The sequence below is a fragment of the Zeus faber genome (genome assembly GCF_960531495.2).
Source record: "Zeus faber genome assembly, chromosome: 11".
Taxonomy (NCBI): Eukaryota; Metazoa; Chordata; class Actinopteri; order Zeiformes; family Zeidae; genus Zeus; species Zeus faber.
This window is the reverse complement of record NC_137205.1, coordinates 14,466,058-14,492,120: the sequence shown is the minus strand read 5'-3', so window position 1 is coordinate 14,492,120 and position 26,063 is coordinate 14,466,058. Positions and strand designations below refer to the sequence as shown.

Below are 26,063 nucleotides of genomic sequence, written 5' to 3'. Positions count from 1 at the left end.
TGTCTCTCACTGTTATAATAAACCTACCAAAAATTTCCACTAAAATTATAAACTGTTCATTTCTTTGTCAGTGGGCAAACTTACAAAATCAATGAGGGATCAAATAATTATTTCCCCCACTGTATATTTTTGGATTTTATCTAAACATTGGATTTCTTGAATGTTGTTTTCATTTAAGACCATGGACAAAAGTTCCTTGCTTTAAGTGTTTTACAGAATAAATTGAAAGCAAAGTTTTATTTGTCTCCGTTTTGTTTTTTTGCTGATCCAAAGAATAATACGATCCGTGACTCAAAACCGTGATATGATCCAAACCGTGAGTTTTGTACTCTGTTGCACCGCTACCATCGAAGCGTGTACTCCACAAGACCTCTGGAGGTGTCCTGTGGTATCTGGCACCAAGACGTTAGCAGCAGATCCTTTAAGTCATGGAAGTTGCGAGATGGGGCCCCCATGGATCAGGCTTGTTGTTCCAGCACATCCCACGGATGTTACGGACCCTAACCCCCTCGCCATCCACATGATGTAGAAGAAAACGTGACTCATCAGACCAGGACACCTTCTTCCATTGCTCCATGGTCCAGTTCTGACACTCATGTGCCGCTTTTGGTGGTGGACAGGGATCAGCATGGGCACTCTGATCAGTCTGCAGCTACGCAGCCCCTTATACAGCAAGCTGTGATGCACTGTGTGTTCTGACACCATTCTATCAAAACAGCATTAACTTTTTCAGCAATTTGTGCTACAGTAGCTGTTCTGTGTGATTGGACAAGACGGGCTGGACTTCGCTCCCCACATGGATCAATGAGCCTTGGATGCCCATGACCCTGTCCCCGGTAGCATACCAGGAACAACCCCAACTACCTGCCGTTTTGGAGATGCTCGGACCCAGATGTGTAGTCACTCAGATCCTTACGCTTGCCCATTTTTCCTGCTCCAAACACATCAATTTCCAGAACTGACTCTTCACTTGCTGCCTAATATATCCCACCCCTTGACTGGTGCCATTGGAACGAGATGATCAATGTCATCACTTCACCGTCAGTGGTTTTAATGTTGTGGCTGATCGGAGTACATAAATATAAAACACAGTCAAGTGTGTGCACTGACACCAATGCAGAGTCTGTATGTCTGTGTTTTACTCTGCGTTACACACACAGGCAAACACACACACACACACACACACACACAGGCAAACACACACACACACACACACACACACACACACACACACACACACACACACACAAACACAAACACACACACACACACCATCCTTCTGTCTATTTGGAAGTTACCTAGATCAAAGTCCCTCCAACATCTGTGCTGCTAACTGCTGCCATGGCCGTCCAGCTGGACTCTGTCCGTCAGGCCTGCAAGCGCCGCTCTCTGTCCGTGAGTCCTTCAGAGTGTCACCCCGTCTGACTGCTCGGTGCCTGGGCCTCTTGGCAGGCTGCACAGAGGAGAAAATGAACAGGACTTCACTGCTGGCCACCTTATCATTGTTATGCAATAAGTAACCCTCCTTGTCAGACAGACTGATCTGCTGCGAAGAGCACACACTGCATGCGTGTGTGTGTGTGTGTGTGTGTGTGTGTGTGTGTGTGTGTGTGTGTGTGTGTGTGTGTGTGTGTGTGTGTGTGTGTGAGTGTGACGGGATACCTATCAGGGTCTGTGTGACTAGACATTACAGCCTATATTTTTCTAAGACTGCTGTGCGGTTTACACAGCTAGGAGGACTAAAGTGGAGGCCCGGCTTATGTAACTACACCCAGCAGTGATGTACTAAACCAAACAGGTATCTGGTTTCAAATAGCACTCCGAGCCAAAATAACTCAACAAGAAGGACTGAGTTACTGTGGATAATAAAGAAGTGGGGCAAATAAATAAACAGTAATACAATTTAAAGCTATCTAGATGCCTATTTAATACTCTAAGTCGGCAATGCTCAATATTGTTCATATCAAGGACCCTCGATTTGATATGCATTGGGCCACAGACCCCAATTTATAGGATGTTTATTGTCCATACCTTTCTATAACATAGTGTCGTTAGAGATAACAGTAAAACGAGGACCATATTGTACATTCTCTAATGATGCCAACATCTTGCAAATGAAATAATGGTAGTTTTACTATTAATCATTTTGCATTTTGCTGGGGACATCCTGGAACCTGTTGAGGGACTCCTGGGGGTCCCTGAACCCCACATTGAGAACCGTTGATGTAAGTATGATTCCCTACAAAAAAAAGACCCCAACAAAGGAAAAACAATTATTTGATTGAGGAAGAGGATTGAAGCCGGTTGGCATTAAACATTTGTATAAGAAATGTGTTTTGAAATGTTAAAGACAGTGATTTCCGTGGATGCATTATCAAGTGGCAGTTTGTTCCAAATTTTCTGGGCCAAGGTAGCAAGCATGCTATATAGGCATTTGGAACGCCAGCACGACACCCAAGTAAAACCATGGAAATCTCAGAGGAAATGCGAGAGGAAAAAACAAACAAATCACATTCCAACAAGCGCTGCGGGAGTCAGCCCAAATCCCAGAGCGCAGAGCCGACCCTCTACAGTATTACCAAGTCTTTGTATTCCAGACCAGCATCCTCCCCGCCCGTGGACCTTTACCTGAGAGAGCCGCAGCCGAGGACTAAATGAACGCACAGAATCATCTTAAGGCTCACAGGTTTACACGTACATACCAATGAAATGTCAATCAGATGCAAAACACAGAGGCAGCGCCCTTGTAAGGAATGTCAAGGAGCTAGCTGTACTCTCTGATGTGTGCACGGGCCAAGCACAACGGCTGATCAATACACCACCTGCAACGAATATGTGATCCTCCTCGCCCACCGCACATGGACCGAGGTGCAATTCAAAACTATACAAAAATATTAGAAAAAGATGCCCGTCAAATCGATATGCCCCACTTCAAACACCTGTTTAATGCCAAATGGCTTCGCTGCAATGCTTTTTAAACAGGCAGAATAGCGATTGAAAAGGACACCTGTCGAAAGGGCGAAGAAATGGAATGGAATTAAGTGAGCGCCACAGCGTATCCAGCGGATTGTAATTATTTTGCATGCAGCAAACAGAACTCAGCCAGCCTTTCATTGTATGGCCAATAAAACCTAAAATAGGCAAAACTGCTCATCACTGTTGGGGAAATAAGATTATTACTGCAGGAAATTAAGGGATACAATTAGGAACAGGTATTTAAGGATAATCAACATTAACATACCATACAATATCAATTCTTCAGATCATGATTCGATATTTCCTCATTCCAAACATTTTGCCACAATAAGTTTGGTGATTTGATTAAGGGTCTGAGGGTGAATATGAAGGTGAATATAAGGTTATCCTGTGCCTTTCTAACACAATCGTTTTATATCACATCAAAAACAAGAAACAAAAATACAATTGAAAATAATTATACCCCTGAGATCAATGAGAAATTACAATTTTATATCAAAGCCCAGACAAACGGTTTTCTTTTTCTCACACAGTCTGAGTTAATGTTCTTGACTGACAGGCATGTTAACCCAGCTATGCTGTTTTAAATTTACCAAAGCCGTAATTGACGACACAAGGATAAGTGAATAAGTAAGTGCTTGAAAAAGAAAGAAAGAAAAAGAAAAAATAATTCAAGTAAATGAAATGTATGTCACAACAGCAAACAGTCAACAAAACAATAGCTTTTTATGAGTGACAGTGTTATGTGATATTATTTCTGAAATGTTAACCCTTTTTATGGATTTACAGATAGGGGGTGGAAGGTTTATGGCAGGATGTAAATATTTGTCTTGGCTGTAGAATGTGGCCCAGGGTGCTCATAAAGCAAAAAAACTGTAAAAATAAAATAAAATAAAAAATTGCAACATTTAAAATGAAAAAGGAAACGTATTGAACATAATTTGTTATATATATAATATCATATGTACCATGGGTGTTAACACCTTTGTGACTGATATACAAATCTATTCCCACACAGTAGTCCTGCTACTCATCTCATTTAGTTGAAAAACTGTTTTGCTCCTGGATCAACATGGACTCTACGGACTCCACTTCCCATCTGTCTGGCTCCTTCTTCCTGACTGACACTTTTCAGCTGGTTTCTAATGAGATTTGACAAAGGAAAATGAGGATGTTAGTGGGGCCTGTCACCCTGTCAGCAGGGCTGGAGAAGCAGCTCCCTCCTGACCCGGCCTGGCCTGGCCCGGCTCGGCCTGGCCCAGCTCGCCCTAGCTCGTCTCACCTCCTGGGATGCCCACCTGCTCCCCAGGTCGAGCCAAGATGGCAACAAAGGCATCAGTGGATAGAATAGCACTCATACCTTCATCTATTTACCCACTTATTTGCATAAAAGATCGCTCCATCCATCTAAAGGGACATTCAATCGCCGTTCAATTTGGTGCCAGAATGTGAGGCCAAATAGGACATAGAACATTTTGAACATTACACAGCAAGTAAAGAATCCTATGGAAAAAAAAAAGGTACAAAAAAACAACCTTAAAAATAAAATAAGAAGTAAAAAACACTACTTAAAAACTATGCTTATAACTATGGCCCTGCACCGTCAGGGAGATGCTTGTAATGAATGAGAGTAGGGGACAAGAGAGAAAAGAAGGGGTGAGGAGGAGCAGAAAGGAGAGGAGAAAAGAGAGGAGGAGAGGAAGAAGAGAGGTATGGAGAGCAGAGGAGGAGAAGAGAGGAGAGAAGGACAGAACAGCACTCATACCTTCATCCATTTACCCACTTATTTGCATAAAAGATCAGTCAATCCATCTAAAGGGACATTCAATCGCATTTCAATTTGGTGGCAGAATGTGACGCCAAATAGGAGAACATTTTGAATATTACACAGCAAGTAAAGAATCCTATGGGAAAAAAAAACAGTACAAAAAAAAAATTATTGAAAAAAAATAATAATAATAAAAATCACTACTTAAAAACTGTGCTTATAACTACTGCCCTGCACTGTCACGGAGATGCTTGCAATGAATGAGAATAGGGGACAGGAGAGAAAAGAAGGGGTGCGGAAAGGAGAGGAGAAAAGAGAGGAGGAGAGGAAGAAGAGAGGTATGGAGAGCAGGGGAGGAGAAGGGAGGAGGGGAGAGAAGGAGAAGGAAGGAGAGGAGAGGGTTGATGTGCCAGACAGTGAGAGTTGAGAAACTAAAATACAGGGAGGGCGACAAAGTGGAAGAGCCAGCGGGAGAGATAACGAAGGAGAGAGAAGAGGAGATGAGAGGAGAGAGGCAGGATGAAAGATGAGTCAATGTAGAACGGGCTGATGAAAGAGCGAATGTAAGAGCAGGAGGAAGACAGAGAGACGGGAAAAGAGGAAGAGAGAAAGGGAGCAGCCCAAACAATTGTTTGGAGAAAGAGAGGTATAGAAAAGATGACATGCTGGAAGGATGGAAGACAGATTAAAAAGAGGACAGAGAGGGACAGGGAGAGATGAGGGCAGACTGTAAAAAATGTCAGACTCGATTTTTTTTTCTCTGAACAGGGGGAGGATTAAGAGGATGAAAAGGAAAGGGCCTGTTCCCCTTGGTGTATCTGTACATTCTAAAACCTGCACACAAGTACATATGGTAGGAGGCCAACAGCCTGGAGGAAGGAGGACCTTTGCAGTACAAGAAAACCACAGACCGACGATACAGGGCTCAACACTAACCTTTAAAAGTGGTTGCCGGGCTGGGAACCAGGCATCGGCTTTTGGTTGCCGAAACTGAATCTGGATGCCATTTTTAGTCACCTTATATTTTGAGTAAGATACTAGGCTGTTAGATGTCATCTTAATAATGAAAAATGTGACATAAAAGAATGTTCAAAAGCTTAATTATAGTAACCGAACAAAATTCTTTGTAGTTTGTATTTTATCTGATACTTTACAGAATTCTAATCTTCCGAGGGGAAAGAAGCACAAGTCAGGACAGACAAGAGCTGTGACAACACTAACTCCTCTGGTCACACTTAGCCTCGGTCTGTTAGCCGAGGTCTCTCTCTTGCACCTACATCTACGTGATCACCACAAAGACAATAACAATCTCAACAGTCCCGTTTGTCCCCTCATTGTTAACAATGGTAGATTCAAATTTGCATCTTTCCATTTAAAAGTAGCTCTTCACCAGATGAAATCTGAGCCAAGCTCATTATTAATGCTGTCTATCTACAAAGATAAGAACTGTTATTGCATTCTAACGGCTACATTTTTACAAATTTTACCAAACTGACTAAAAGCTAAAACTAAAGAGATTTCCCGTACGTTTTTATTTTATTTTAGTTTGTTTTGTAAGTACACAATATCGTTTCAGTTAGTTTTCGTTTTTTTCTGTCTAGTTTTAAATAAATGTTTTTTCAGACCTTCTTTAATTTTTAGTTTAGTTTTGGTTAACTTTACAGGGAGGGAACCACATGTATGGTGAAAAAAGGTCAGAGATTTACTTATGGTGGTAGCCGACAGTTTCCTGGATTCCCATGATTCGATGGTTCGATCGCGCATGCGCACGGTGGAGTTCGCGGGTGGATAGACAATGCAATGTGGCAAATGTGGTCTCTCATTCAAGAAGTGCAGGATTTCTTACTTGCAAGTAAAGTATTTACACAAATACATCCAGTTTTTAATAAATTAAGTCCCAATGCAACCGGAAGCAACAGGGGGACGTGCGTCCTGACAGTGAGAGTGAGCACGGTTTTTATTTGGAACGGTACGAAGGAAGGACTTGGACAATCCCTTAACTCAGTTGAGTTTGAAAATGTTGTTTCATACAGGCAGGAAACAAACTAAAATAAATAGATCTAAAATTAAAAAGACGGGCACGGGAGCTGAAGGAGGAGAAAATTCCAATTCTCTGGGTGAGGTTTATGTTATTCATTTTCCATACTAGTAAGAAACTAACGAAACCAAATAAATCTAAATCTTTCTCGATGAGATGATATTATATATGACTTTATTAAAAAATATTTGTATTAATCACAAGATTTGCATATAGAGCGGCACGCAAGTGCTGGGGGGCTGTGATGTGAGCACAGCGAAGTGCAGGTCACGGGCGCCCCGACGGGGCGTCTCCTCCCAGCGATCAGCGCTCCGCTACGCTGCTCCGTTTGAACAGAGCGGCAGAAATGCCTAGAATCGGAGCTGGGGGTCCATGTGCCTTTTCTTTTTTTTTTTTAACCTGAACCTCAAAATTTCTGTACGGGACTGTAGAGGGGAAGCGAGATTCAGACGAGTTTCTCAACAGCGCTGAGCAGAGAGGGCGAGAGCCTCCCCGCTCTTCCCCTCTGCTCCAGTTTCAGCACATGGTCAGCATGGTGGATAAAATCAATGTCAATCGCGATCGATGGAGTCGATCGCAGATGGGCGATTTAATCGTAAATCGACCGAGGCCTGTGCCCCTTGGAACGGTATGGAAGACTCACGCAAGTCGCCGCAATTGACGTGAAAGAACGACGTTCTCTGAAAAGCGAGTTGTTTGCATCCCTGACTGTAATTACCTTCCTCTACTGCTGCCTACTGGTGCCTGTGCGCACCAGTGCACGCACATGCCACGTTCTGGTTCCAACTGTCACAGCAATATTTGAATATCACTAATGCAACAAATGTATTTATTTTGGGGTGCATGTTTTGCTGTCCCTATTTTTTAGGTTAAAAAGTGGTCGCCAAACTGGACAACCAGAAGCCACAAAATGGCTGCCAATTGGCTCAATCTGGTTGCTGAGGGCAACCGGGCAACTGTTACTGTGGAGCCAGGAATAACCATCAAAACTTAGCTTAAATGCTGCCTATCCACATCAGTATTCCCACATTAGAATCAGAATTGGAGTCGGTCAGATGTATTTTGTCGTAAACAGACAAAAACTGAGAGCAACAAAACTATTTAAAGTATGACTGGAGATAAATATGTATAAATATATAATATACTATATGTATAAATAATGAATAATATTTCTGTACAAACTATCCAGTGTAGCAGCACTATGTGTATGTGTGTGTGCGCATACACTATTGGTGAATAACATCCCTCTTCCCGAGGTTCAAGTCTATCATATACTAATGCTGATGAAACACGAGATATAGTGTATATAAATGTGTCCGGCGCCGCATGGTTTTGGGTCAATTTGCATTCTAACCGAAAGGCTGCCATCTTAATTTAGCCCTTCCTGCTGACCTGCAAACGTAAGTGTCTCCACTGCATCAGAGGAAAGAATTATGTTGCCAATCTAAACACAAATTCTTGGTTGGAGGCACCGCTTGGCTAATAAAAATATAAATAAATCAATCACGCCCTCAACCCCCTTCACCCGTCGCATCCAAACACCCTCTGGAGCGGTACGTTCATCCATTTCTCTGCCTTTTCTATACCATCATCATATACCATTCCCTCCATTTCACTCCTTCCACTATTACATGGCACACCCCCTTCCCCAACACTATTTTTCAATCTATATCCACTCCACGCGCTGCCTCCATCTTTTCCCCCTCTCTGTCCAAAACAACAGCCATTCCAGAAAGAGGACTATCAATCTTCTTCAATGAGACCAGAGTGCCACAGAGTGCCAAGGCTACAACAGATTACTATCTCTCCTCCGGTCAGGGATGATTGGGGGGTGTGACGGGTGGTGGGGAGGGAGTGTATAGCAAGTCGAGGAAATTACAGAAAGTTGCCCATAGATACAATAGTGGATTGGCGCGCACGCACGCACACGCACGCACACGCACGCACACGCACGCACACGCACGCGCACGCACACGCACACGCACACGCACACACACACACACAGAGTACTGGTCTTTGATCAAAATGGTACCCAGTATCCTCATTCCAGACTCTCTCATCTAGGAAGAAATCTAAGTAGAAAGCATGAAACAACAGTAATCGATGCTGAACCTTTACATTTAAGAGTAACATTGCCTAAACATGAACTACCGGTAAGCTTAACTCAAACGGCCATGTGAAAGAGGTCTCAATTTTCCATAGACAGTAGGTTGGAGTCAGTGGGTGAGTAGGTGAGTGGGCAGCGGGTGGACGATAAAGGCCAATGTTTGAAACATTTTGGAGGATGCAGTGTTATGTGATCCTTCACATAACACTGCACCCTCCAAAATGGTGAATGGCAATAGTACTGGGGAAGCTAGTGTTTTGGTGTCAAAACAACAGTATAAGATAGTAAAAGCAAAAGGGAGTGTGTGAGTGCTATAACCTAAATCTGGCTTTCTGATAGGTTAAGTCAAGTGAAAGAATGTAACTGAAAGTGTGCGTGTGTGTGTGTGCGTGTGTGTGTGTGTGTGTGTGTGTGTGTGTGTGTGTGTGTGTGTGCGCGCGCGCGTGTGTGTGCGTGTGTGTGATAGAGCGTTGATATTCTCTGAGGTGGGGGAGACAGAGGCGTGACCTTGCAGCTGAAAGGAGTTTTTTAACAAGCTGCCTCACCGCTCTGCGTGTTTCACTGGAAACTGTCCACACACACTACTGGCCATCGGTGAATCCAAGGCCAGCATTCATCCCTGAGCAATGCCCCTGGGAGAGAGGGTACACAGTGGATGTGGAGGGCCAGAGCAATGGGAACATAAAAAAAGATATGTAAGACTCAGATCTTGCATGGAAAATCCTGCTGCCTGTCTAGCCATCACTGTCATTTCCCTGTGGCTCTGTGATGTGTGATACATCCTTAAAGCACACAATACATACATAATTATATACATGTAATTATTTATTTTGTTGGCAGTTTATAAAGAAATGTATTTGCATTATGGGTGTGCTCCCCTATATGCGGTTTCCATTGTTGGTGATGGGGCTATGGATGAATATTCACAAAAAAGAACAGCACCTCCAGTGAAATCCCCACATGAAATCCTCACAACATCAAATGGCCAAGAAAAAACAACAAATCAATCGATCAGAAGTAGGTGTACTTTGGAGAAAAAAAGTGACCATCTTAGAGCAAAACATGGGTAAACCCTCATGTTAAAAGAAAAAAACACATTGCAAATGGAATGGAATGGAATTCTGGGACTTGTAATGTAATCCTGTAATCCACTCGACACAGACAATGTAATGGATTACTACTTAAAATTCAAAGTGTTCATTACGGAACAGGAAACTACAGTACACTCTATCCGAGTCACATACTGTATGGTTATCGTTAAACTACCAGAGGAGTATTAGCAATATTCCTGATGTATACAATATACTGTATATGCTTTATATAATATTCTCACTAAGGTAGACCAAATTAATTGGGGTAGGGTCTGTATGTGTATGTATGTATGTATGTATGTATGTATGTATGTATGTATGTATGTGTGTGTGTGTGTGTGTGTGTGTGTGTGTGTGTGTGTGTGTGTGTGTGTGTGTGTTAGTGATGCAACAGTACACGGTATATTATCAAACCGCTCAGTATACCCGTACAGTTCAATACGCTCACGTGACCCCTGGTATTACGGTTTCACTGTAGAAGTCCACTGGACGCGTTGGCGCAGCGTGCAGTAAGTGCTGCTTACTATTGAATCCACTGCTGCGGCTCTCCTGGCCACATCAGTCATGCAGGGTCCCTGCAGGGTCCGTGGGGGGTCGGTGGGGGTCTGTGGGGGGAACTCTATTTCTGTGTGAGAGGTCTATTTCTTTTCAACTGCGCGCAGCTACTCAAGGCTTTTCCATAGAAACATGTGATAAAACTACAGAGAAATGTTTTTGTAAAGAGTGCAATCAATCAAAGTGTAGAAAAAAACCCTGTGATGGCCGTGTCATTCTTTATCATGGACTTCTCTTGAACAATTTTTTTGACTTTTTTGTATGAATGAAGGGAACAGAGTTTAGCTGGGTGATGATTCAATTTTTTTGTTTTGTTTTACAGTTTTACAGTTTTATGTCGTGTTGTTTGTTTAAGTTGCCGTCTCCTGCTGCTGGCAAATGTTCCCCCCTCTATGTAAGAGGCAGCCTAAAGCTCCTCCCTCAGCGAGAGGTGCCCGGGCTGAAAAGGAGCGCACCGCACCCACTGTCACGTCAGGTTCACGAAGCGAAGGCACACATGTACTGGTCTGACTTTGTGGTTTTATTTCAATAAGTGATTTTACTATTATTATTTATGTGTGAAAAATACTGTTTATTTACTGCTTCGATTTTTTTTTTAATCGTGAAACATTTTTTAAATATTAAATACATCAATAATAAACGGAAATTAATATATGATTTATCCACTATCCTGGACACCTTCCCTCCAATCAGAAGAACTTCTGGCAGACTACTATAAAAACATTTTTTTCTTAAATATAAAGATACCAAAACATTACCGTTACCATGGCCCTAAAACCGTGATACATACCAAACTGTGAGCCCACTGTACCATTGCTTGTGTGTGTATGTGTGTGTGTGTGTGTGTGTGTGTGTGTGTGTGTGTGTGTGTGTGTGTGTGTGTGTGTGTGAGAGAGGGTGTATGAGCATGGCTTCTGTTGATAGAAGATTAAACTTGACTGAATGTTAAGCCGGCCCCACCCAATGGTCCAGCTTCTGGGCCTCAAGGAGGAGGAGGAGGAGGAGGAGGAGGAAGAAGAAGAGGGGGGTGTGGGTGGAGGGTGGTAGGGGAGCGAGGTGGCTCAGACCAGCCGCTAAAGACTCTGACACTAACGTAATCACTGATAATTGATGGCTGGTGGGAAAGGTGCGACATTCAGGGATGAAAACGACAGCACACGGGGGGGCTTAATGTGAGCTGATGGAGCGGACTACGTCTGTCACAAGCCGTCTAATCACACAGGAGACGCATCAGTGGAGGGGGCTCTTTTAAGGCGAGCACACATCATCAGATCACTATCCACCCACGGACCACTCAGGAGCCTCAAAGGGGCTTTGATCATTGGTAGGCTGAGGAGAGTAGCGGGGCACCTGGGCCGAGACAAGACAAGAAAGACACAGAGGATGGCTAGAACGACAAACAAAGAGACGGAGGGGACAAGTGTCCTTGCCTGTCAGACAATGGCCTTCATACAGTGGTACGGCTTGAAAATAAATCGATATCATTACTGGTCGTCCTGCAGCAGACGTGTATCGTCATGACATCCAAGTATTGCAATCACAACTCTGTTGTCTAAATTAACCACGAGAGTAAGTTACAGTATAAGCTACAATTTCAATAATCATGATTCACATCATATGGCTAAAACAATCATTGTGAAATTATCTGAGTCTGACCGAGGTGGCAAAAATCACCTGCACAACGAGAAGAAGAAGAATCTTTATTCGTCACATGACACACCGCACTACAACACGTGCATATGTATACACACATACACACGCACATGCTTTTTGAGTGGTGGCCGGTGAAATGAGGCCTCTGCATTTCTCCCATCCTGGCTTGTCCTTCCTCAGGGGGGGCAGCCAGGAGCAGTGGGCAGCATTCGTCGACACGCCCGGGGACCTGGTACCATCGCTGGTCAGACGATGGTGATGTGTGCATGTTTTTGGTGGGGGTCTTTACTGATGGTAGGTGGAGGAAACCCCATGTGAACACGGAGAGAACATGCAAACTCCACACAGAAAGGCTCCTATTTGGGAGATAACCCGCCAGAGCACAGCGCCAACAGCGCCCCAGGCCGGAATCGAACCCAGGACCAATGAAGGAGGCAATGCACAGCGCCACCGTGCGGCAAAGTAAGTAAGCCATCCCAACATTTTTTATACAGACAACCAACCTGTTTCGCGCTCATAACACCTTAACACTAGAAGAGCACTGAAGAACAAGAACAAACTCGCCACACACCTCGGCGATCATTGCGTAATGGAGACGCATGAGGTGGGTCTAGTGGCAGTGACCGGGGTGTGTCTATCTGCGGGGGGAAATGATAAAGATGGACGGGTCGCTGTGGCCTTGCAGGCTTTGAGGTAATAAAGCCCTACCTGGCGAGAGTATGTGTGTCCCACCCTCCCTCGCTCCCTCCTTCCCTCGCTCCCTCCCTCCACCACCGCGACTCACTGGATCCGCCTTCACAAATGAAAGGTTTCACCGTAAAAACAGTACACAATCAACATGCAAAACACATACATTCCCCTAGGATGGAGTTGCAGCAGTGGAGGAGGAAATTTTCGAACGCATGCGATGACGTTTCTTTAAGGGAATCCTATCCAAATGATATAAACTGTGTGACTATAATATAGACTTTGTCACTTGTTCCAAAGTAAAAAAATAATAATTATAAAAAATAAATACATTTCAAAAAACAAGAAGGAAGAAGATGGGAAGGACAGAGCGGCGGGTGAGGGAATCTGTCAGTTGTCTTTGTGATTGACAGCTTTGCCGCGTCATAGTGGCCCTTGCGCATAATAAGGCCCACCTCCAGGAAGAAGAATCAGAGCATGTGGAATACCAACTGTCTTTGGGAATATTTTCACCAAAACTAAGCGTTTTTAAAATGTTGTTTATTTGCCAGATATGTGTTTCCTTATGTATTCCTATCGAATGATTGCATTTGCTGTAACGTTGCTGCGCAATACTCACGTGAAGTTGCATGAGTAAAGTGCAAAGTTTCTTGTTTATATGCTTTACTCACAGGTGTGTGAATTGACCTGGATATGAAGCATCCACAGCGCAAAATAACATTTTATTTGGCGCTATTATAGTTTCTAAAGAGCTAAGGCAGAGCCCTCTCCACTCCTTTCTCCTCTAGTAAAATTCAGCAGTGGCGGTCATATTTCAGTAGCTGCGCGGTGCATATAGGGGAAACACTGCATTCCGCTGCTGCAGACGAAGACACTCAATGTTGATAAACACAAAAATACACAGGGGGAACGGCTGGTGGGAGATCAAAGATTCCGCACATTGTTTAACGAGGCAAAGAAGCACCTTTGGGCGTACACTGCAAGGGACAGACAGATCCGGCGGAGGAAGGAAGGAAACAGGGAGAAGCAGGTTGCGGGAACAGAAGAGAGAGGGACGGCACGGGAGGGTCCAGAGGAAGGCAGCGATGGAGGAGAAGCGCATAGGGAAACGTAGACGAGAGGGTGCCGAGGAGGGGAGGGAGAAACCGCTCGGGACTGACGACGGAGAGAAACAAACCAGACAATGAACGCACAGAGGTGGAGGGGGCTGGGGGTGCGGGGTACGGCAGGCGACGTGGCATCACATCAGACGTGAGCGCACACATCGCCTTTTACCGCAGAATAAAAATTTAAAAACAAAAAAAAAAAAAAAACAAGGACCTTTTAGGGACTTTCTTACATGTCCTTCAACATAAATGGTGCCGGCGGCTCCGCACATCACAGCACATTCTGTTCCCCGGAAGAAAACGCCAGACTACACCGAAGAAAGAAAAACACACAAGCGGGAAGATGAAGAGGGGTGGAAGGAAGGGGCGGTGGGGGGAGGGGGGGGCGGTAGCGAGGATCCCTGGAGAGACGGCCCGTGGCAGCTCTTTGTTACAAGCTGGGACCTGAGAGAGATGTAAGAGGAGACGTGACGGGCAGCTACATGGCGGGGTTCTCCTCGTGCAGGTTCCTTGGCTCTCCCCACCGTGGGGCGGCAGCCGCTACAGATACGAGGGGCCTTGGGAGCGTGTCCTCTCCCCAGGTCTGCAAACAAACCGAGGGAAGTGCATCTGGAGTCTATACCAACTCCGGCTACAGGCTCCCGGAGTCAAGTCCGCGTCATGAATTCCCATGGAAATGTGGCCGCCACAATCCCAGTACACACAAACATCCCGGGCTCCCCCAACGCTGTCGCCACATGGCGGTGTCGGCCTCCACCTTATGAATATTCATCTGCCTCATTAACACTCAAGTGGGGAACGCAGCATATTGCACGAGCCTCCCATTACTTGGAGAGAGACTCGGAGCTTAGAGACAGAGAGGCAAGGGATGAAAAAAAGAGAAAGAGAGAGAGATGGGACAGAGGGTAATTGTAGTGCTGAGGGATGGAAGAAAGAAAGAAAGAAAGAAAGAAAGAAAGTAAGAGTCTGCTCCACGTTGCCAACGGAGTCAGCCAAACCTCAGGAGACAAAGAAAGGAAGAGGGATGGTTGCTGTCGTGGCGGATAACAGCTCGGTCCTCTCGCTTCCAGACTGGGGCAGGAAGGGAGCAGTGTCAGCAGCAGGGACAGCGGCGAAAAATAAAAATAAAAACAGACTATTTCACCCTCCAAATCCCTCACCAAAGGGAAAAGCTTCATAACAGCTGCAATTTCTTTGCTAGTCTCTGACAGCAGCAGCCAAACCAGGCGGTTTAAAATCCACCTCACCTCAAACTGCAGCCAGTACAGGACCTTCACGCAACTAGTCTACTTCAATAACACTCACAGACCCACACACACACATAGAGTATATCCACATTAAGACATAGCCACACTAAGACAGGCCATATAAAAGCCACATACACACACCAAAACGCCATTTCTGTCCATGCATTGACTCAGGGCCAATCCTTTTGCAGGCGCACGCACACGCACACGCACACACACACACACACACACACACACACACACACACACACACACACACACACACGATAATTTTCACTTTATGTTGTATTGCCAGAGAATCTCTTCACAGAGGGTACCAGGTGGAGAAATCTGCCATTTTGCAGCTGTGTCCTTAGGGAGGTAGGGGATCTGTACATCACTTTTTTGACTATTTCCCAGGCGCAATCTCGATGTGGTTGTGGTGATGGATTTTTTTTTTTTTTTTAATTATAATAAATTTTAAAAAACAGTCATATTTTTTGTCGGACAGAGAGGCCAGACCGATAGACAGAACCCTAGCATGACCTCCAGGTCGGTAAAGGCTGCTGTGCACCTCTGACAAAAAGTTTACAAAAGATATATAAAAAAATAACACTGAACCATAATTGGACCAAGGCCACAAGAATCAATAGTGCTGCTCACATGAGAGACCTTCGCCAAAGTAATTTCATATTCTACGCTCTATGCCCGGTTTTCAGACAAAAAAAAAAAAAAAAAAAAAAACTAACACCCAACCTTCAATTTCAGAACGGTATGAACTATTGATTTTATGGCCGCTATTTTCTTTCTCTCTCTCTCGCTCTCTCCACCAGATCTCTGTCTTCACGCTCAATTTTAAACCCTGGCACAACTGGTCGGGAGATTGTCCTATAATTTTGAATAATATCGCCAGCATCTGCAATTGGAGAAAAAATTTTATTTGCCGCGTCATTTTTGATGAATTTCCAGTATATTACCTACCGCTTATCGCTTTAACTCAGATGTTATAGGATTATAGGATTTTCATGATGTCGTGTCTGTTAAATCTGTGGCATGTAGAATTTACCCTTCGCTAATTTCATTTAATACATAACATGGTGTGACATTCTAGAGCTGTAGGGCTTCACCTTTATGGTGCAAATGAACAACATGGAACAGGAACCATTTTATTTTAACTCAAATTCTGAAATCTTATCTCACTGATTTTGCTTTATTTACTTCTACAATCAATTCATAAATTGTATCGTCAGTCAGAGGGTAATAATGAATTATATCTGGGGATTGGGCGGGATCTCACGATTCGATTCAATATCTATTCAATTTATCTGACACATAATGGGAATTGCTACCAACCGTTCAGTATGCCATGTTTCTGATGCGCATTACGACAATATTTCACACAGCAAATTCTGTCTGATACATAAATTAAATATTTAAATGACTGTCACTATGGTGGTATTTCATCTAAGCACAAAAAGGTGGCATCATTTGCAAAAAAAGCATCGAACTAACAATTGTGTAATCGATTCATAAAAATAATCAATATAATTCAACCATAGTACCGATGAACAAAACTTCATACAACTAAAGCCCTATTCAAACTGTAATAGTATTAGCTCTGGGTGTCTTGTGATTTGCGCAGCATTGGGAAACAAATTTCCAACTTAAACTTCAGAATTGGACAACTATTAGTTTTCCCACAAACTGGAGGTTGTTGTGTTGGCCATCAGACAACTAAACAATGAGCCCGGCGTACTTCAGTATCTCTCCCTGGTTCCAACACTGTAGGTTCTGCATTTTTTTCTGATAAACTACGCACAGATTAGGATTTGAATGCCCTTTGGTATTTAATTCGCACATCATATCTGCTCCATCATCATTCACCTCAGAAAAAAACTAAAAACAATTTCCTCTCTAAAATAGCAAAACAGAGTACTGTATATCTGGGAGCGTAACCGACTTTTAATTATCAAACTATCAGGCCGGGAAGGGCTGCACCGAGCCACTCTGGTCCGGGCTTAAAATGTCAGAGAATATCAGCGCAATTGGATGTGACTTCAGGGCCCGTGACATTTTTAACCCACCGTGTTTCATTCGTATTCAGGCGGCTTCCACGCGGGTCAGAGGTCAGTTCTGCACAGCCTGGGAGAGAGAGGGGGGACCTGACCGGCTCGACCCATAAGAACCCACATAACTCTCCTGCCACGCTCAGCACGCATGCATGATTTAAATACGTCTAATAGCAGATGGCCGGTTGAGGGTTTGGCTCGGAGACGGAAAGCCGTGTTGGAGGAGCGACGGTGGAAGAGACTGGCTGTAAAGAGGTTGAACGGCCGGGCTCCTCTTTAAGATTACTTTTCCTCTTAAAACATCCACTTCATCTGTGTCACTACTGCTCGCCACTTGTTATTGGAAAGCGACTCCGTGCGGGATCAGTGGAAAACTATTCGATTCCAGCCCTGTCTGCATCGCTCACACACTGATGCACACAGAAAATGTGTTTCATCCTCCAATATCCCAAACAGCCAATAAGACTTGCGGGCATTCGCAACCCCAATCCATATTTCCATTTCTTTCCTCTCATGCAAACTAATTCAATACTTGTTGCCTTCCTTTAGAAGCAACAAGCAGAGTGAGGAATAACCTTCTTCTTAAGCCACATCATTTAAAGGGTGTTTGTTTTTTTTTTGTGGTAAGTAGGCCTTCATACGCTCCCAATTTTGGTGTTGAGATTAGCAGTTGAAAAAACAATAATCTCATCCTGATGTTAAACACGTCAATATTTATTGCCAATGAAACAAACTCGAACCAAGCTGCTTTTGAAGTCGCCGATGTAAATGGCTGCAAAGGCGCATTGATGTGACTATTTTGATTCTGGCTAAATAGGCAAGAGGCTTATTGGATTATTAATTTTTAATGCATGTTAATATTTTTTTTAATGTAAAAATGTGGGCCTAATTGTAATGTATTGTGATGATCACACACACACACACATTCAAGACTTTAGGTAATTGAAGAGTAAACTAAGGTCACATATATAAGCATTAGGATAGCAGCAGGACTAAAATAGTTATGTGGCAGACATGGTTAAGCCATGGTCTGGGGAGGTGGGGGTAGGGGTGGGGGCGGGCCCTCGCTTCTTCCCGCCGCGCCGCAGCTATACCGGGTCCGCCTAATCAGCCTCATTAGAGCTGATTGGCCGTAGCTGGCTAGAAGAGCTTTCATATGTGTTGTTTTTTATTGAAGTGGGGATCGCGTGGTGCAGCAGACATGTCCCTGATGCCGATCAATAAAATTTGGTTTTATGTTCTCGTTCTGGCCAGTGAGCCTTTTTGTTTCCTATACCTTTAATAAAACCCCGCCGTGACAGCAACTCACTGCCCAAAAGTCTCTCTCCCTGAACTCGTATCTGTAGGTAGAGTCACCACAAGTGGCACCTAAACAGGAACCATGGAAGGAGAACTGGACACTAACTGCTGGCTGCTGTTGCGCAATGCTGAGCTTGAGCACGACCGCTGCCAGCTGGACCGCTTCATCGCCAACGTGAGGTCCCGTGATGACGGGGCAGACCCACAGCGGCCGGCAAAGCTTCCGGCCCCTGGCTCTGGGTCTCCCTCTCCTCCGTCTCAAGGGAGGACCGGGTCCGACCGGGCCCCTGCACCACATGCAGGGGCCCAGTGCCCGGAGGCGTGGGCCACCGCACCCCCACCGTCTTTGGAAGGCAGGAGCGCCACAGGAAGGAGGAGGTGCCGGGCATGCCACGACCACCGGCCAGCCTGCCGCCACCAGGCAGGAGCTGGCAGGAGGACCCGCCCCGCATCAGGCCCCAGGACCCACACAGGCTTGGCCAGGCACCCAGCCCGTCCCAGCGCCCCGGAGGAGAATGTCTGGGGTTCCACTGTGTCCAAGCCCCAGGACCCACGTGGGATTCGGTGAGACCCCGGCCCTCTCCCCGGCCTGGAGGGGAACGGCCGGAAGGGCTGAACGATTAATCTAATTCAAACCGACATCGCAATGTAATGGAAAGCAATTTTCAAATCAGCTGCCTTTTTTTTTAAAAGTTAGACAATCTAACCAATAGGGCTGTCAACATTGGCCAAAGATCACGTTCGAATATTCCTTCTGAAAAAAAACAAAAAAAACATACGTTTTGAATATATTATAATGTCAATTATAAAAAGTTACAATTTGACCAAATTTTGGGCAGTGTAGGCCACCATCACCTCCTCCTCCTCTCCCTTCAGGTTAGGGGAGGTAGGATGGCTCTTTTCTCCCGTATAATTACACAATTTGTTCCTTTCATTTAGTGCTAAAGCTTTATCTTTTGTCGGGAGATTTCAGAAAGTGGCCCAAAAAAATGGAAAAAAAAGAAAAGCTAATTAAGCGATTGTTTTGACCGAACCTCCGCGCTGTCTCCCGGTGAGACCCGGTTGCTCCGTCACGGGCTGCGGATCACTGTGCGGGGCATGTGCTGCTGGAAGAGCTCGGAACACCTGTAGAGTCCAGACGGAGCGTCTTCCAGAACACTGCGTCTGTTTGGGGTTTTTTTTATTTTTTTTTTTTAAACGTTTTTTTTTTTTTTTTTATATGAGCATAAAGCTGTCCCTGCACCTGCTTAGCTGGCGGAGAAAAGAAATAGAGCGCACAGAGTGGCGCACAGACTAAGCTAATTCACATTCACAAAGGGGATGCATGTGGACCTCTCCTCGCAACATTTTTATTAAAAGTTAAATTCTACTGAAACAGCACATATTTTTTTCGAAAGTACATTTTCAGATTTGGACATCTTTTTTTTTTTTTTTTTACAATTCGAAGTGTAGAACACTGAACAGTAATGTACTGACCACATACCTTATGTTTACATTTGTTCATTTATTAATTGGTGTCTATGTTTAAAAAAAAAAAGCACTACTTAATGTTTTTTTTTACAATTCGAAGTGTAGAACACTGAACAGTAATGTACTGACCACATACCTTATGTTTACATTTGTTCATTTATTAATTGGTGTCTATGTTTAAAAAAAAAAAGCACTACTTAATGTTTTTTTCTGTTGAAGAACTACTTCACTTTGTGACTTTTTCCTTTAAAATAAAACAGCACATTGTTATTTCTGTGAATTGTCTATTTATTACCAAAGCATTTATCAGTAATACAGTTAAGATAAAAAAAATATGAATGTGTTGCGTTGTATGTCGATTTCAGTGGCGCTCCAAAGTTTTGTGCGGGTGCTCCTAAAATATTCAGTAGGGAGCACCAGTGCCACTACTAGAAAAAGTTAAGTCTGGAGCACTGTATACCTTTAATAAAACCCTGCTGTGTCGACACCTCACTGCCCGAAAGTCTCCGGCTCCCTCACTGAACCCGTATCTATGGGTAGAGTCACACACAAGGTAATGTGGGTTTTGCATTCAGAGCGGGTTGTTAACAGAGTTATTTTTTTCAAACCTAGGTGATATTAAACTTTGTCTCGGATTAAAACAGAGCTGAAAAGACCATAATTGAACACACAATTTTTGTTTCAAGATATGTACCATTATATATGTGCTTATGTATTTTTGTCAGGCTCCAATATAGTTACACTGGGCTTTTCCACTGATATGAAATAAAACCCATGCTGTCTTCTTTATAGGAAAAGATTGATATATAGTCAGATTTATTTTTGTATTTATTTCAGCTTGACAAGTGTTGTTCATTTGTAATTCCACGAGTGCATACGGCAAACCAAATCGGACAAATTCCGTTTGCACAGTACACGTCTATATGGTGTGTACAACTCTATTTTATGCAAGACATTTCAATGGGACTTGGGTTGAAAGAAAAAAGGGAAAGTTTCTTTAAGAAACCTTAAATAACCTTAGAGAATAGAGTCTAGATTTGTGAATAAAGAGTGCTGTTTGTTACTGTAAAAGTCAATGTAAAACAACCTTAACTAGAACGCTAGGAAATTGGCAAGAGATGTTTATGAATATCATAAACATATTGTCAATGCCAAATGTGTATCAATATGCATCATAGCCAGCTTGAGATATGGTGCCAGCATTATTATGAGAGTTTTGATCTGTTTATGAGCAAATTTACAATACAAATTTCCTCCCTGTTTAGCTAGTCTAATGCCAGTATGACATCCAATATATTTAATATGTATTTAAAGACAAGACGTTCTATTTCATGCTGAATCATTTATAGGTATGCACTCATATGAACACACATGCCTGTGTGTACGCACACCCGGCACACTTTCCCTCACAACTTTATGCCCATGAAGCAAGGAGTAGCAAGCCAGTAATAGCGACAAATTTGGGGGCTTAAACAGCGACAGCTTTACGATGCCTGAGCGGCCTCTATGACTCCGTTCCTGTCAGATTCTATTAGCCTGGCCTCCACTGTGTGTTTCGACTGGCTGCTAGCCTATTCCCAACAGTTACAGAAGTACCTCCCGTAAATAAACCAAATGACTGCATCCTGGAGTGCATGAAGGTTGGAGGGGGAGGAGGGGGGTGTCTAAACTTCAGCATGGTTGCACATGAAGAACATCTCACCGAGTAGATTTAATACACTAGGAGCGAAGGCGTGATGCAATGCAATATGCATGGTTAAGTAGAGTTTAAATCTGAATGTTCTTTAAAGGCTACACCAGTGCTGTGACAAGGTCAGCACTCTCAAATGAAGACAAGTGGACTCATCTCCTTCACCACAGTCTTAATAAAAACTCAGGAGATGGTATCCCACCAACTGCCAGGCGGAAGTCTAAAGACTGGCCACCTGTCTAATGATGGTTTGCATGTTGCGGCGTGCTCGCTGCAATAAACTCCATCTGTCCTACGCACTCCAAAGTAATCTTGTTAACAACACAAGCATAATGTGTTATTTTGGAACTTAGCCCTGTTCAAACTTGGGTAAAGTGGGAAGAAGTATGTCGGCAATTCTTGTGTCCCTAATGTCTTATTGCGGAAAAGATAAGCACAGTGTTGGCAAATCATTTATCATTACAGGTGAAGCCATATGGATCAGAGTAAGATGTAAGATGATTTTTGATGGACATGGCAGGTTGTTCACATAGCCAGCAAGAAAATTAAGATAGTGTTAAGCAATCTGATAAGCACTGAAAATAAATATCAATGATAATAATAACTTTATTTCTACAACCCTTTTCTAAACAGGGACTTAAAGTGTTTTCTAAGCTCATAAACAAAACACATAAAATACAGCAAGTTAATAACACCATAATTACACCTAAAAGCTGTAAGACTAAAGAGGATTAGAAATATTAATAAAAAAACAATTTCAAAACCACAACAATAGGTTTACTCACAAGAATAATAAAAGATCCCATAAAGGGCGCCAAAGAAACATCCAGCAAGGGACTACAGATGAAAATTTCCCTTTGGCTTACTCTGGCATATTTACTGTAATGTTTGTTAATATACACCGTCCCTGTGAAAGAAACTAACCTAATAACAACAAAAGACAACATAATAATTAAAAAAAAAAAAAAGAATAAGTGTCTGCCCTAGGCTACAAGTCAGGTCACAAATATACTAATCAACAGAATGCTGGCATAGCAGAAATGCAGCACTGGTACAGCCGGGGGTGTCCCACAGCAAGATACCCAAAGGCCAGTACACCCAATCACCAAGGCCCCCTCTGGCCACCAGTCAAAGGCGCGCGCGCGCACACACACACACACACACACACACACACACACACACACACACACACACACACACACACACACACACACACACACACACACACACACACACACACACACACACACACACACACACACACACACAGGAAAGTACACTAATTTGCCATTTTGCTTTTTTCAAATAATTTCCTGTTGTAGTCTGCCTTTTCTGTCACTTGTTGCATGGCCTGCACCCCAGTGAGCATAAACATTGTATTACTGATAACATAGTGTTTCCACCAGCTGTCCAGAGTGAATGGTGTTGAGCCAGGTTACTCCACAGACAGCCGCAGGAAACCGTGTCCAGATGCAAATAACACACATATGTATATGCGCGTGTGTGTGTGTATATATATATATATATATATATATATATATATATATATATATATATATATACACACACACACACACACACACACACACACACACACACACACACACACACACACACACACACACACACACACACACACACACACACATACATACATACATACATACATACACACACACAGTAATTGATTCAAAAACATGTGTTTTTATAAATTATGTGTGTTTTGTCATGCATGTCATTGCTGCTGCAACACTGGAATTTCCCTTTGGGGATTAATAAAGTATCAAGTAAGTAAGACAAGTATTAACTTATCTTATCTTAAATGCATGTATCGCTAAGTTTTAGTCTGAAGCCATAATCTGAGCTTCCTCAACACGATCAAGACGGCCTGGACTTCAATGTAGATTGTCCCTTTGAATAGGGTACATTTGCAATAAATTTAAAAGAAATACTAAAATATGACTAAATGGCCTCCAAAAAAAAGGCAGTTTTACATGTTGCCCCCACCCATTGCCATCTTCTCCAATCATGTTTGAAATCTCACTGACTTTCTGTCAAACTAATGGAATTTAATTAAAATGGTCTGGCATGTGCAGACTTAAGACCCATCTGTTCCGACAACACCTGAAACCTACTTGCACTGACCTATCTGTCTCAGGTGACCCCTTTCCTCGTTACTTTTTGACTAAGTGTCCTGTAATCGGCTGTGGCCGATATACAGTGGTTTGATACTGTGAGAAAACATTTACTAGATTGTGTGACGCAATGGGTTATGGGCGGGAAAACATACATTGATCGGCTGGCAAAGTTACAAGAGCTTTGTTCTACACAGTTAGATTAATGTGAGATACATCTGACAGTTGTGAGTAATTTTAAAAAAAACAAAAAAACCTATGGCTATGCAGAGGCAGTATAAAACAATATGACATAGCAATACCCCGATATACAGCTGTAAGATTTTAAATTGTTGGTCCGTGTGCATTTTCTTTTTCGTTGTTTGACTAGTGTACACTAGTGTACACTAGTCAAACACTGTTTGACTAGTTGACTAGTGACTGACTGACACTGTTTCAGGAAGATTAAAAAAAAAAAAAAAAATTACATTGAAAAAAAAAAAAAAACCTGTAACAAGTTGAGAATCTGTCCCCAAACAGAATGTAGTTGAATGGGCATGATCTGGAGCCCGGCCTGGTTCTGCAGGGCAGCCACTGCCCTGGCTCCTTGTTATTTCTGCTTTACGCTGCATACACAAAGTAAGGGGGGGGGGGGGGGGGGATCCCTATTTGGCAGGATGTTGAGGTACTTGGACGGCGTGTCGAAACAGGTTGCTTTGGGAGCAGGCTCCTTATCTTGCATGTCTTTGGAAAAAAAAAAAATAACAATAATAATAATCTTACCCCAAATGGACGCGTCGGGCCGCCCCCCGGCGCCCCAACCGCACCCGTAACGAGAGCATTAAAAAAAACAAATTCGACAACTTTTCCACTCGAGAGCCGCGCGGGTTGACGAGCTGAGCCCTCAGCGGCGACCCAGCGAGCTAACGTCTGCTAGCTAGCGGCTAAGAGTTAGCCCTGCGCTGGTGGCGTTCAGTCAAACTCGCGATTCGGAACACACACGCAACGCTCTGTCGGAAAGCTCCGCGAGTGTTGTCCGTGTGCGCCGAGTAAGTTTGTCTCGGCTCTGGTCTCACCTTTGTTTCGTTGTGCAGGATGGGATTTGGAGGATTTTGACAGAAGCTGTCACCCTCGGTAACTTCCGGTTACGGCGATGACGCCGCAGGACACGCCCCCGCAACGCTGCCACGCTGTGATTGTTTTGGTTTTACGCGCTAATATATTAGTACATATATATTATGTAGGTACTTTATACTATGAATATATAGTACAAAGTACAAATTATTATATTTTTATATTATTATATTATATTATTATTATTATTATATTATGATTCAGCATTTGCTAGTAAGCCAGTTATATTCTGCTTATATGCTAAGTTTATTGAAACTATTTAGATAGATAGAGATAGACAGACAGACAGACAGACAGACAGACAGACAGATAGAAAGATGGATAAAGACGGATAGATAGACAGAGAGAGAGATAGATAGATAGATAGATAGATAGATAGATGGATAGATGGATAGATGGATAGATAGATAGATAGATAGATAGATAGATAGATAGATAGATAGATAGATAGATAAATGGATAGTTGGATGGATGGATGGACGGACGGACGGACGGACAGCCAGATAGTGTTGTGTGGGGGTCATGTGGTTTGAGCAGTCAAACCGGTCTCGGGTGAAGGTAATGGGGCGCGGGATCAGTGTGACTGTATGCCTGTTTCTGGTTAGAGTAATCAACGAGCAACAGGTAAAACCCCCATCCCCGCGCACACAGGAGAGGAGCCCTTGTCATGACATGCTTTCCATCGGCTCCAGGCTTGTTCCATCTTGCCCACTCGCGACAATAAAATTGGTGGGGTTTCAACTCCATCGTCGGTGTCTCTGTGCCGGAGGGCCCTGAAAACGCCACTCAGGTGGCGTGTGGCAGGCGAAACTGCAACAGATAGATAGATAGATAGATAGATAGATAGATACATAGATACATAGATAGATAGATAGATAGATAGATAGATAGATAGATAGATGGATAGATGGATAGATAGATAGATAGAGAAAACAATATATAAACTCATTTAAAGGAGGATATTACATATAAGAAAATTACATAATGCTTCCACATAGTATAACCCGCGTTCTAGCAATGTTAATAATGTATGAATAAAACATTTTATTTTATGTTCTGTTTATTTGTATGTTGTGTTAC

At 43.3% G+C, this 26,063-nt stretch overlaps 1 long non-coding RNA gene across 2 annotated transcripts in view; it reads right to left on the bottom strand.

The window, feature by feature from the left end:
* Nucleotides 1-24,976, bottom strand: part of LOC307237452 — a 54,829-nt gene extending 29,853 nt beyond the window's left edge. For both annotated transcript variants that reach the window (XR_013844407.1, XR_013844408.1), the window contains exons 1-2: nucleotides 24,926-24,976; nucleotides 1,299-1,453 (exon numbers count right to left, since the gene is read on the bottom strand). This is a non-coding gene — a long non-coding RNA (uncharacterized lncRNA). The remainder of the gene's footprint in view (nucleotides 1-1,298; nucleotides 1,454-24,925) is intronic.
* Nucleotides 24,977-26,063: the final 1,087 nt, after the last annotated feature.